The 12,674-nt window shown below is 45.0% G+C and overlaps 1 protein-coding gene across 1 annotated transcript in view; it reads left to right on the plus strand.

Moving 5' to 3' along the window:
* Nucleotides 1-1,549: 1,549 nt before the first annotated feature.
* SQOR (sulfide quinone oxidoreductase) overlaps nucleotides 1,550-12,674 on the plus strand; it is a 52,060-nt gene continuing 40,935 nt past the window's right edge. Inside the window, exon 1 of the mRNA XM_025389807.1 lies at nucleotides 1,550-1,921. The gene's annotated coding sequence lies outside the window, so the exon portion shown is untranslated. The remainder of the gene's footprint in view (nucleotides 1,922-12,674) is intronic.

Below are 12,674 nucleotides of genomic sequence, written 5' to 3' on the forward strand. Positions count from 1 at the left end.
CCAGAGTCCTGCACAATTTCTGGTGTCCTGTGCCTTGTGCCAACATTCAAGTATGCAAAAATCATTTTTTTTTGGTAAAGTTATTTAGGTTCTAGTTCAGATAATTATAAACATTAAGCATTTTGCATGGCTTTAATATACTAAAATTTCCAGGAATGATTCCATTGGAATAAAGGAAGAAAAGAGTATACTTTGTTTTGTTCAGCGCTTCTTTACTAGAGTTCTTTGCCATTTCAAAAAATCACGTTGGCTGGGTGTGATGGCTCACACCTGTGATCCCAGCACTTTAGGAGACCAAGGTGGGTGGATCACTTGGTCAGGAGTTCAAGACCAGCCTGGCCAACATGATGAAACCCTGTCTCTACTAAAAATACAAAAATTAGCCATGGGTAGTGGTGGATGCCTGTAGTCCCAGCTACTCGGGAGGCTGAGGCAGGAGAATCACTTGAATCTGGGAGGCAGAGGTTGCAGTGAGCTGAGATCATGCCACTGCACTCCAGCCTGAACAAGGGAGTGAGACTTCATCTCAAAAAAAAAAAAAAAAAAAAGAAAGAAAAGAAAAGAAAAGAAAAGAAAATCATGTCACAGAAGCAATGCTGCAGATGGAATTGAGTTACCAATAAAAGTCTACAGTCTGCATTTGTATTATATTATTCATGATGATTTTGCCTAGACACAGTCAGTTCCTTTGATTAAAGATAGAAAGTATCAGTTGAAAACATTTTTAAAAATAATTCAAGCCGGGCATGGTGGTTCACGCCTGTAATCCCAGCACTTTGGGAGGCCCAGGAGGGCAGATCGCTTGAGGCCAGGAGTTTGAGACCGGCTCGGCCAACATGGTGAAATCTCATCTCTACTGAAACATACAAAAATTAGTCGGGCATGGTGGCGCACACCTGTAGTCCCAGCGACTCGGGAGGCTGAGGCATGAGAGTTGGTTGAACCCAGGAGGCAGAGGTTGCAGTGAGCCAAGATTGCTCTACTCACTGCACTCCAGCCTGGGTGACACAGTGAGACTGTTTCAAAAAAAAATATATATATATATATTCAAAATTCATAAAACCAAGTAAGCGTAAAAGAAACTCAAACTTTCAAGGGTTGTTTTTTTGAAAGCTTCTAGCACTTGCACTTCTTAGGTTATGAGACTTTTGGGACACCCTGTATTTATTGTAAAAAGGGTTACTGAATCTGGTATGGGGGAGAACCACTCACTGACACTTTACATCCACCTGGAAAGAGCCACCAATTGAAAATGTCCAGTCATGAATATGGGACGGGACACTGTGGAGGCCAGTGGCTGGAAGCCAGCTTACCCTTGCCTGCGCGTTTTGAGGGAAGGGCTCCAGCGCACACCAAAGCTGAACCTCGGTCACCTTCTCTGTGAAATGAGCGCGGGACTACCTGTGTTTCTGGGCAGCTGTGGGAACCTGGTGAGAAGCCCAGGGCACATAGGAGGACCCAGTGGGAACAGCCAGGGCCTCTGCACAGCGCCCCGCCTGCGCTTTTGCCTGCCCTGATTACAAAACGCTGTTGGCACCCAGGGGGCGGAAGCGTCAGGTGGCCTCGGTGTCCTCGCCTGTGCGCCCGAGCCTGCAGGGCCGCCCTTCAGAGCGCGCAAGGGGCGAGTCTGCACAGCCAGCAGCGCCCCAGGCCAGATGGACGCTTGTTCCTGGTTCTGTGCCCCGTGAGCGCTCAAAGCCCTGGTGTGTGCACTGACCATGGTGCCAGGGCTGCGGCGCCAGGCGGGGCACGGCGGGACCTTTCGGGACCTTTCCTGGGGGGAGCCTCTCTTTCCCCGCCTCCAGCCTCCGCCTGGAGGGCGGGCGGGCGGGCGGGGCCCGGGTACAGGCCTTGAGACCCAGAAGGGAGCGGCGGTTTTTGCTGCGCCAACGCAGTGACCGAAGGCTCCGCTCACTCCTGGGTAAGAGGCATCGGCGGCCGATCTCTGGCCCTGGGCCAGTGGAGGGAGACTGGGCAGGGACAGCGCCTACCACTGAGGCTGTTTGTTGGCTTAACTCGGTTTCCGCAGCTGGGGCTCAGCAGACCCGGTGCGCCGCGCCCCAAACTTTGCTTCCTCAACTCCGGACACCCGCAGCTCTTGCTGCCCTTGTCCAGAACCCGGGTCTTGGGACTCGCTTCCTTCTCGGAGTGTCAGAGCCTCAGGGCCGCGGAGAGGCCAAGCCGAGAGGGGTTCTTAAAAACCGAAGTATCCGTGGTCTTGGTGTGTGGACATTTCTGGCGCCTTCCACCTGTTGATTGTCACTCGGCACCGTCCCTGAGCGGGGCTGAGTGCTCGGCATCCGGGGACCGGGGACTGACAGTCATCCACCGACACTGCGCGTGGGACAGAGGGGCGCTGAAACCTGAAGGGGAGAGGATTTAGGGCACCTGCTGAACGGGAATTGGCGGAAAGGGAGAAAGGGTCTTCTGGTGGAATCTGGGCTCATTTCCTTTCCTCTTCATCTGTCTCTTTTATTTATGGTAATTCTAACCTGGCTTTTTGCTCAAAGACACTGTGCAGAGCCCCTGGCTTTGCCTGGGCTGCCCGTTGCTATAATGCAGGGCTCTGGTCCATTTTTGTGCTGTGTACCCCTTTGGCATTTCTGGGAAGGTTAAAGACTCTTTCTCAGAATAATACTTTTTTTTTTGAGACAGAGTCTTGCTCTGTCGCCCAGGCTGGAGTGCAGTGGCGCGATCTTGGCTTACTGCAACCTCCATCTCCCTGGTTCAAGCGATTCTCCTGCCTCAGCCTCCCAAGTAACTGGGACTACAGGCCCAGGCCAGCAAACCTGGCTAATTTTGATATTTTTAGTGGAGGCGGGTTTCATCGTGTTGTCCAGCTGGTCTCGAACTCCTGGCCTCAAGTGATCCGCACACTTTGGCCTCCCAAAGTGCTGGGATTACACGAGTGAGCCACTGCGCCGGACCAGAACAATGCTTTTTTAAAGATATAAAACAAAAGGAGGAGTATTATAAAGGAAACCAATTGCAAAACACTTGTCAAAACGTTAAAAGAATTTATGCTATAGTAATATATATGTCTTTAAAAAACTAATGCATTATTTAATAACAAGGTTATTAAATAACAAGATCTAGCAGTGGATTCGTTACCATAATTTTGAAGTAGTAAAGAAAATAAACAATATTTCAAGATATAGGTAACACTTGTAATATAAGAAAATATCTGTTATTTATTTATTTATTTGAGACGGAGTCTTGCTCTGTAACCAGGCTGGAGTGCAGTGGCGCGGTCTTGGCTCGCCACAAGCTCCGCCTCCCGGGTTCAAGCGATTCTGCTGCCTCAGCCTCCGGAATAGATGGGACTACAGGCGCCTACCACCATACCCAGCTAATTTTTGTATTTTTAGTCGAGACGGGGTTTCACCATATTGGCCAGGATGGTCTCTCGATCTCTTGACCTCGTGATATGCCCGCCTTGGCCTCCCAAAGTGCTGGGATTACAGGCATGAGCCACTGTGCCTGGCCAATATCTGTGATTTCTATTGGTGACAAAGTCTTAGTACTGCCAATACTGCTGTAGTTTGTTGGCTACATACATAATTGAAGTAAATGTTAAATTTCAGTTAGATACTAGAGAAATAAAAGATGTACATATTAAATATCAGTAAAAAAGATGTAAAAAAATTTTCCATCTACGTTCTTGGGTCCAGGTTAGGATCCTCTGATAGTAGAAAGGGCTCTGACCAGATGGCTTGGCTTCTGGGCTTGACACTTCCATTGACATTTCCAAGGTCCATTGTAACCTTGGCTTTTTATTTTTTTGTGAGATATTGTCTTGCTCTGTCACCTAAGCTGGAGTGCAGTGAGGCAATCTCCGCTCACTGCAGCCTCCTCGTGGGTTCCAGTGATTCGCCTGCCTCAGTATCTCTAGTAGCTGGGATTACACCAGCTGCCCACCACCACACCTGGCTAATTTTTGTATTTTTTGGTAGAGACAGGGTTTTACCATGTTGGGGAGGCTGGTCTTGAATTGCTGACTTCAAGCGATCTGCCCTTCCCTGCTTCCCAAAGCAGCCACCACACCCAACCTAACCTTGGCTTTTGAATTTCTTTGAGCCTCGGCTTCTTCATTGTACAGTGGAGATAATAACACCTTCCCAAGAATTTAAGGCACCCAGCACTGCACTTGGTATAGAGGGCTGAAGTAGGTACCATTTATCAGAACTTATCTGTATCCCTTCCCAAGCTTATGGCCTTATATCCCCAAGCCTGGGGAGGTACTCAATATTTATTGAATGAATAGTTGGGTTGGAAAGGGTTGCTTGTGACTAAGTCCAAAAAACCAAATTCATTAAGGAGACAGCTCGTGGTTTGGGAAATGACTTTGTTTAAATTTGGGGCTTTTTTTTTTTTTTTTTCTGGCTGGACAAATGTATAAACACATCTGGAACGGGGGTGCTTGAAATGTCAGTCAGGGCCCAGGGTCTGTGTGTGCGTGTCTGCGTGGCTGGTGTTCTGCCAGTGAAAATGAAATTGAATGTTGAAAGGAAACCGGATTCCTTTGCAGAACAGTTTCTCCCCCATGTTGCCTGTATCTAGCTTTGTTAATCCGATGTGTTGTAACACAGGAAATGTCTTATAAAGAATGGAGACAGATCCATGACAAGGCATTTCTGGGCATAGATGTACTTTTTTCTTCTCCTTTCACCTTTCCTTGCTCCACTGTCTACTATATAACTCCTCGTTGACTCTGAAGACTTGGTAAATAGGAGTAGTTTGGGTAGTTTATGAAAAGCTGCCCAGACCTGGCTTGAAGCCAACCAGTTGCTTTTTTGTTTTGTTTTGTTTTTTTTTTTTTTTGAGATGGAGTCTCACTCTATCACCCAGGCTGGAGTGCAGTGGCATGATCTCAGCTCACTGCAACCTCCACCTCCTGGGTTCAAGTGATTCCCCTACCTCAGCCTCCTGAGTAGCTGGGACCACCACGCTCGGCTAAGTTTTGTATTTTTAGGAGAGATGGGGTTTCACCATGTTGGCCAGGCTGGTCTTGAACTCCTGACCTTGTGATCCACCCACCTCAGCCTCCCAAAGTGCTGGGATTACAGGTGTGAGCCACTGCGCCGGGCAACCAGTAGCTTCTTAATCCCAACCTTAAAAATCTTTGTAATCCCCTGATGTGGATGGTAATAATAATAAAGAAAAGTAGATCTAGCCAATCATCCCTGTGATTTACATTGAGAAAGTGCTAAATTGGGACAGGAGGTAGAGAACTTTGCGGAAAAAACAAAACAGAACAACAACCACAAAAAAAAAAAAAACCCCGGAGTTTTAGAACACACTGGGACTATCTATGTCTATAACTTTGGGAAGGGCAAATACTGGTGTTATGGACTCACTAAATTCATATATTGAAACCCTAACCCCCAGTATCTTAGAATGTGACTGTATTAGGAGATAGTGCCTTAGTCAGAAGTGGTGGTGAGCACCTGTAGCCCCAGCTACTTGGAGGGCTGAGATGGGAGAACTGCTTGAGCTCAGAAGTTTGAGGCTAGCCTGGGCAACATAGCAAGACCTTGTCTCAATAAAAGAATAATTAGCCAGGCATGGTGGCTCACGCCTGTAATCCCAGCACTTTGGGAGGCCGAGGTGAGCAGATCACTTGAGGCTGGGAGTTTGAGACTAGCCTAGCCAACATAGGGGAACCCCACCTCTACTAAAAATTCAAAAAATTAGCTGGTGGGGGGATAGTGTGCATCTGTAATTCCAACTACTCAGGGGGTTGAGGCATGAGAATCACTTGAACCCGAGAGGAGGAGGTTGCATTGAGCCAAGATCATCACACCACTGCATTCTAGCCTGGGCAACAGAGCAAGACTCTGTCTCAAAAAAAAAAAAAAAAAAATTAAAGAATAATTAAATTTAGATCATTAGAGTGGGGTCCTAATCAAATATGAATAGTATCCTTATAAGAAGAAGACTCGTCAGGAGCATATGTGCATAGAGAAAAGGCCACCCAAAGGCACAGTGAGAAGGTGGCCCTCTGCAGACCGGGGAGAGAGGTCCCAGGAGAAACCAGTCTCGTCAGCACCGAGGTCTTGGACTTTCAATCTCCAGAACTTTGAGAAAATAAATTTCTGTTCTAGATTTCATCTAGTCTATAGTGTTTTGTTATGGCAGCCCTAGCAAATTAATACAACTGGTTCTACCAAATGGACAATTGGTTTAAAAAAATGGCTACAACTGGGCACATCTCTTTTAAGTCATGATCCCGACATGTCCATCACTTTCTCTTAGGATCCTTTACCCCACCTACACAGAAGAGTCTCCCATGTACTTTCCTTCTACAGACACCCTGTGTAGTCCCTAGGATCCTGCCTGAGGTTGTTAAAGTCATATTCACCTTCATGATTTTGATTGTTAGGAAGAGAGAAACTTGGCCTCTTCAGTAAGTGATGCAGGTTAGTTGTTGTGCCATGTACATAGTAAGTACTTTATAAATGCATGGTGGGTGATGGGTGACGATGTTGATGATCATCCTTGAATACCATGGGGTGACTCCCTTCTGATCATAATGAATCTCCATGTTTTGGCTCTAGCCCAGTCCTCAGGGAATTTTCATTCTGCCCAACTGGGAACCAGCAGCTCTGACCCTAGCTACGTGAATGGAGAGAAAATGGCTTGTCTTTATCCTGGGACCAATTTCTGATTTCTGGGAGGGAGGGCTGCTTCTGGAAGTGGGGATTGTGGTGATTTCACTCTATGATAACTTTTTTATATCTTTGGCTATTTGTTCTAAGGTAGCCCATGATGTCTTTATAGGAAAATGATGCGTTTTAACAACCACCGTGTTTGCAGTATAGATTGTGAGAGCTCTTCAAGACAGTGCTGGTCTAGTAAATGTGGTTTCGTGTTTCTGTGAGCACATAAATGATGCTTGAGATGGATGAAGGGCATCTGAGTTTGGAGGAAAGTCATGAGCCTTTCAAGGTCTAGGTGATGAAATCCAAGCTTGTTTTGAATCATTGAATAAGAAAGGTCTTTAATGGCAACTAGACACCTCCACTTATTTTATACTCAGGGAATGGACTCAAAATGGCTAAATGACTATCTCATGGTCTCACAATCTCCATTTCCTCACTTATAAAATGGGAATAGTAATTCCCAGCTCTCTGGATTTTGTGAGTAATTATGTAAAGTGCATAGCACAATGCCTGTCACATATCAAGACTTCCACAAATGATTTGGGGACTTGCGAGGAGAGATTGGGAGGAAGGGTTTCCGTTCTAATTATGTTCCAGGCCTGCTTATTAAAGCCTTGTTATTCTTTGTCACAAAAATTCACATCTCAGGTCAATCTAAGGAGTTATTAGAACAAGTGTCCCCATTTGAAAGCCTGCTTGTGAACTTCTATTTTCCTTTTGTCGTTTAGAAGATAGCAAAGTTTTAGAGGATAGCAAAGTTTGATGCCACCCAGCCTGCTCCTTTATTCCATTGATGAAGAAAACATGGCCCAAAATGGGTCAGGATGAGCTATGCCTAGCACTCCCTGGGCTGTGGTCCTCGGTCTTTTGACTTTTGATATGCCCTCAGACAAAGCTTCACTGGGAATGGGTCAGTGTCATCTAGCTGGACACTGGAGACACGTGAGCTGTCTACACCTCATTCTATCCCAACTATTAAAGGATTGAGTTTAGAGTCTCTCCAACTATGTTCAAATAACAGATGTATACCTTGTAATTAAAGAGTGTTTTCTCATTATGGTAAGACCTCACACACTGGATTTCAAGGAATGATATGCCTGAATGAAATGGCCAGTCCGGTTTACAGTGAACTTCTTGCATGTCAGATTCTGAGTGGAAATCCCAATGCTCCTGAGGCTGATGAGTAGTTTTAATGTGGTCATTTAACAAACTCAGGAAAACAAGTTGATCCCTGTTGTGTGACTGGGAGTACATTGATTCCACATCAGACTTCTTTTTCCAGTGAGTCGTGTCCTACAGTCTGCAGATGGGCACACACAGGCATATACAGACTAGGGAAGGAAACCTGAAAATTACCTGACCAGAGGCCAACTATGAGTGGTGGGGTTGAAGTAGAGCTAAGTTGTGCTTATTTATGTACTAGAACGTGAGAAGTCAGGCTCCCACTGGCTACAGCAAGCAGAAAAACAAGGTGTTCTTTTTTTTTTTTTCTATATAATTCAGTCAAAACTCTTAACTTTCAGTTGCAATAATCCAATTGACTGACATGTGTTTTCTTTCCTGGATTCTGAATGCAAGCATTTTCCTTGTGTAAATATAATTCTTGTTTTCTGCTTAGCAATTGTATTGGTTTGGTGAAATTGTCAGTTCTCTTGTTATAATGCATTCTCTGATTGTAAAAGAAGCATAGGCCAGGGAAATGTGTAGGACATTTCTCAGGAGCAAAGGGAGCCACTGTTTCATTGTAAAGTCCTCATTAGCAACTCTTAATCAGTAACTCTGTAAAGAAAATTCCTACAGTTTTGCCCTGAAGAGTGAGGGAACTAAAGAACCCCAGTGCGGCTCCAGTTCATGAATCATCAGAGAGCTATATAGATTGTTCCTGTTTCCCGATGACTCAGTCCTGGCCCACTACTGGTGTACTTGCTTCACAGCTTAATATTTAAACAAATGTTTGGATTTATAACAGCTCCAGAGGGAGAGTTTCAACATGGCCCTGCAGGGCTAAGTGAAGATTGCTCCATTTTCTTTATTTGTTAACAATATACTAATACAGTTCCTGAACACACAGGCAAGAATAGCACTGCCATTACTCAAGAGGAGGTGTGCCAAGAGGAAGAGCACAGCTGCTATCCTTTCTCGGAACAGCACTCATTCAGTTTTCAAGGAGTGTGCTTTTCTTCTCTCTCACAGTGCCTTAGACCTTTACTCCACTTTGAATAATTCTAGTATGGCTACTTACATTCTGTCTTCATTATATTCACCTGAACAAGTGGATATAATGTCATAGTTCACATTCTTCCTTCTTCTTTATCCCCTATAGCTGATTGTCGCAAAAATGTCAATGTGTGTCTCACATTCACACCCTTCATCTCTGTTCCCATTGCCCAGACCCCACCCTCACTGGTGCCTGAATTTCTGAAACAGCCACTTAATGGATCTTCATATTCCTGGTCTTTCCTTTTATAACAGATAGACTCTTCTTACCCGTCATTGACTCTGCAGTGCCTAGCACAATGCCTGGCATCTAGTAAACACTCAAAAATGCTGAACTCAACTGAATTGCTCCAATTCATCCTCTCAACTTCTCCTGGGGACTCTTTCTAAGTCTTTCTAAACCCAGCTTTATTAAGACCTTCCAAGGGCTCTCACTGCCATTAGCGGTAACCACAGGCTTAAATGCACACCAGGGCTGAGTAGGTAACAAATGAACAACATAGGCTGAGTGGGGCTGGAGTGAACTGAAACCTTGTGCAGGGTGGAGAAGACCAATGACTGCTCAGCTCCAGCCAAGAGTTTCCATGTGAGAATGTGGGCTTAGTGTTAGAGGCCAAGAATCTGGAATATTTTTGGCGAGATTTCCAAATTTTTTAATGTTGATGCTGAATTCAAAATTCAAGAAAAGCACTGTGAGCCAAGCAAAACACGGCTCCGGCCTGCACTTGGCTTGCAGGTTGCTGCTTTGTGACCCCTAGATCAAATTGCCATTGTCTGGGATTAAGCTCTCAGACGTAAACTTTAGTAACACATGCCTAGCCAATCTTCTTTCTCCCTCTTCCCAGTGCGCTCGACTGCCCTCCTTTATATCCACAGTTAGGAGATTCTCATTGCAAGTGATTCTACTTTCAAAATCTTGAACTCAACTGTCCAAAAGTAGCCCAAACAGGTCCCTGCCATAACTTCCCTTTTTCTGCTATGTAATTCCTTTTTCTTCAGCTGCCTAGATGTCAACTTTGGCTTTTTTTTTTCTTCCAGAAACCTTTCCCACATCTCCTGAAATTTTTCTCTCTTCCCAGCCTCTATCTTATCTGAATGTTTATTTGCATTTCTAATGCTCACACCTGGACCACTCCAATAGTCTCCTAACTGTTTGTGAAAATCAGCCTGTGTCAAACTGGTTCTGTTTCTCCTCCAACAACAGGGTTAATTTGTTCCAACACCAGAAGTTTCTCCTACTCAAAGCTGCTCCTTTGTGCGATCACTTTCCAGAACTTTGTTTTCCCGTGTAAAGCCTCAATGCCCTAGCTAAAAGAGTGGGAGGGGGCCAGGCCTGGAGAAATCGCTGTCTCTCAGCACGCAGCCTTTGAGTAGGCGCCATTTGAGAGCGCCATTGAGTAGGCGCTCAATGAATACTTGTGGAAACATTCTTTTTATTTATTTATTTATTTTTTTGAGACGAAGTCTCGCTCTGTCGCCCAGGCTGGAGTGCTGTGGTGCGATCTCGGTTCACTGCAACCTCTGCCTCCCAGGTTCAGGCAATTCTTCTGCCTCAGCCTCCCAAGTAGCTGGGACTACAAGTGCGTGCCACCACGACTGGCTAACTTTTTGTATTTTTAGTAGAGACGGAGTTTCACCGTGTTAGCCAGGATGGTCTCAATCTCCTGACCTCATGATCCACCTGCCTCAGCCTCCCAAAGTGTTGGGATTACAGGCGTGAGCCACCGTGCCCAGCCTGGAAACATTCTTAAATAGCAGCAGAATTGTGACCATGCGGATTTCATGTAAGTCTGTTTCGTGAAGATGCACTTACATATTTAGCACAGCTAAACGTAAGTAATTTAATCCTGTATCATTTGTGCAGGTAAAAATTCTCCTAAGAAAAATTCAGCTTAGATTATGTTTCCTGATTTTCACTTCTGCAAATTTAGCCACTGTGCGATTGAGACAAATTCAGTGTAGGTATAAACCTGAATTTGCACAGACTTATATGCTGCAGAAAACTTGTTTCTTACCTTCCTCTCCGAGCACTTCTGGCGGATGCCCTCCTTTATCAAGGTTAAATGGATAAAACAGATGTGAAGATTTTTCTTGGTAGAGAAGATATCTTAAGTTTCAATAGAATGAAGGATAGTATATGACAAAGGAAAGGAAGGCCACGTGCTGCTGCTTCTAGAGCAGTTACTGCATTAAAAACTCAAACTGTAACTATGTTATTTCGTTGCAAAAATTTAGCTCAATCACCCACATAATTGTAACATTCTTCGGTAATATGTAATTAAATTGCATTTTAGAGGTGGCGTCTTTTTTTTTTTTTTTCCTTTTTAAGACGGAGTCTTGCTCTGTTGCCCAGGCTGGAGTGCAGTGGCAGGATCTTGGCTCACTGCAAGCTCCGCCTCCCAGGTTCAAGTGTGTCTCCTGACTCAGCCTCCTGAGTAGTTGGGGTTACAGGCACCTACCATCATGCCTGGCTAGTTTTTGTATTTTTTAGAGAGAAGGTTTCACCATGTTGGCCAGGCTGGTCTTGAACTCCTGACCTCAAGTGATCTACCTGCCTTGGCCTCCCAAAGTGCTGGGATTAGGAGAATTTTTATTAGGAGAATTTTTACCTGCATGAGCCACCGCACCTGGCTTAAATTGCATTTTAAATGCCACCTGACAGTTTAGTGGATATGTGAGGAGAAGGAGCTGAGCAAAAATTTGTTAAACATGTAAAAGCTTCTATCTGACTGAATAGTTAGCACATGCATTTTAATCTAGATGTATTATAATGTACCTGGGATTTGTTTTAATCAAGTATGGTGAGGCCAACAGATCAGGAGGTGACTGCCATGAAGGAAGAAGCTCTTACTCACAGTTCCCTAGAAACAGGAGGCATAACACCCCACATGGGGCCATAGGGGAAAGCACCTGCGTAGGTCAGGGGGCAGAAAAAGTGAGGGGAAAGAACAGGCGAAAGACGGTATTGGGAGGCCGGGGAAAGGGCTGACCAGGTTTGAGATGGGCTGGTTTGAATAATTTTAGAGTGCTCCAGGGTGCATGAGCTGCCTGTAGTCGTATTTGTCTGATGCCTGGCCCTGGAATAATCAGGGCAGAGGAAAATTGCCTCCTGGAGTGTAAAAGCCAGATAGAGGAGCTGGTTCAGAATATGGCTCTGGATTGGTTGGTTTACATATCAAAGGTGTGGTCATAGGCAAGTCAGGCAAGCCTTTTACCATCTCTCAGAATGAGTTAGTTGTGGGAGGGGCAGTCTCTCTGGGATTAGCAAGGTCCCCAAATGTCAAACCATAAAAAAAATACAGACAATGAAAAACAGAATTAATACAGCAGGACTCAGAATATTTACAGCAAGGGGAAACAGTCAGTTGCCTTCCTGGTTTCATGAAGTATCTAATGCAGTGCCATTGATATGTGCTGTAAATATTACTGGACACATTACTTGCATGTATTTCAGATTAAGATGAGATCACGCTAAGAATCTCATTTATGGGCTGTTCAGCATTTTCTTGGCGCCTGAAGTTGTGCTAATCAGGTGACAGTAACAATTTCCTTTCTGAGATATTTCCAGATTTTGACCTGCCTTCTTAGCGTTTAAGTCAGAGGGTGTGATGGTTAATTTTATGTTCCAGTTTGAGTAGGCTATGGGGTGCCGAGAAATTTGGTGAAACCGTATTCTGGGTGTGCCTGTGAGGGTGTTTCTGGATGAGAGTAACATTTGAATGGGTAGATTGAGCAAAGCAGATTGTCTTCCCCAGTGTGGGTTGGCCTTACGCAATCAGCTGAAAGCCTGAATAG

The sequence above is a fragment of the Theropithecus gelada genome, chromosome 7a (assembly GCF_003255815.1).
Source record: "Theropithecus gelada isolate Dixy chromosome 7a, Tgel_1.0, whole genome shotgun sequence".
Classification (NCBI taxonomy): domain Eukaryota; kingdom Metazoa; phylum Chordata; class Mammalia; order Primates; family Cercopithecidae; genus Theropithecus; species Theropithecus gelada.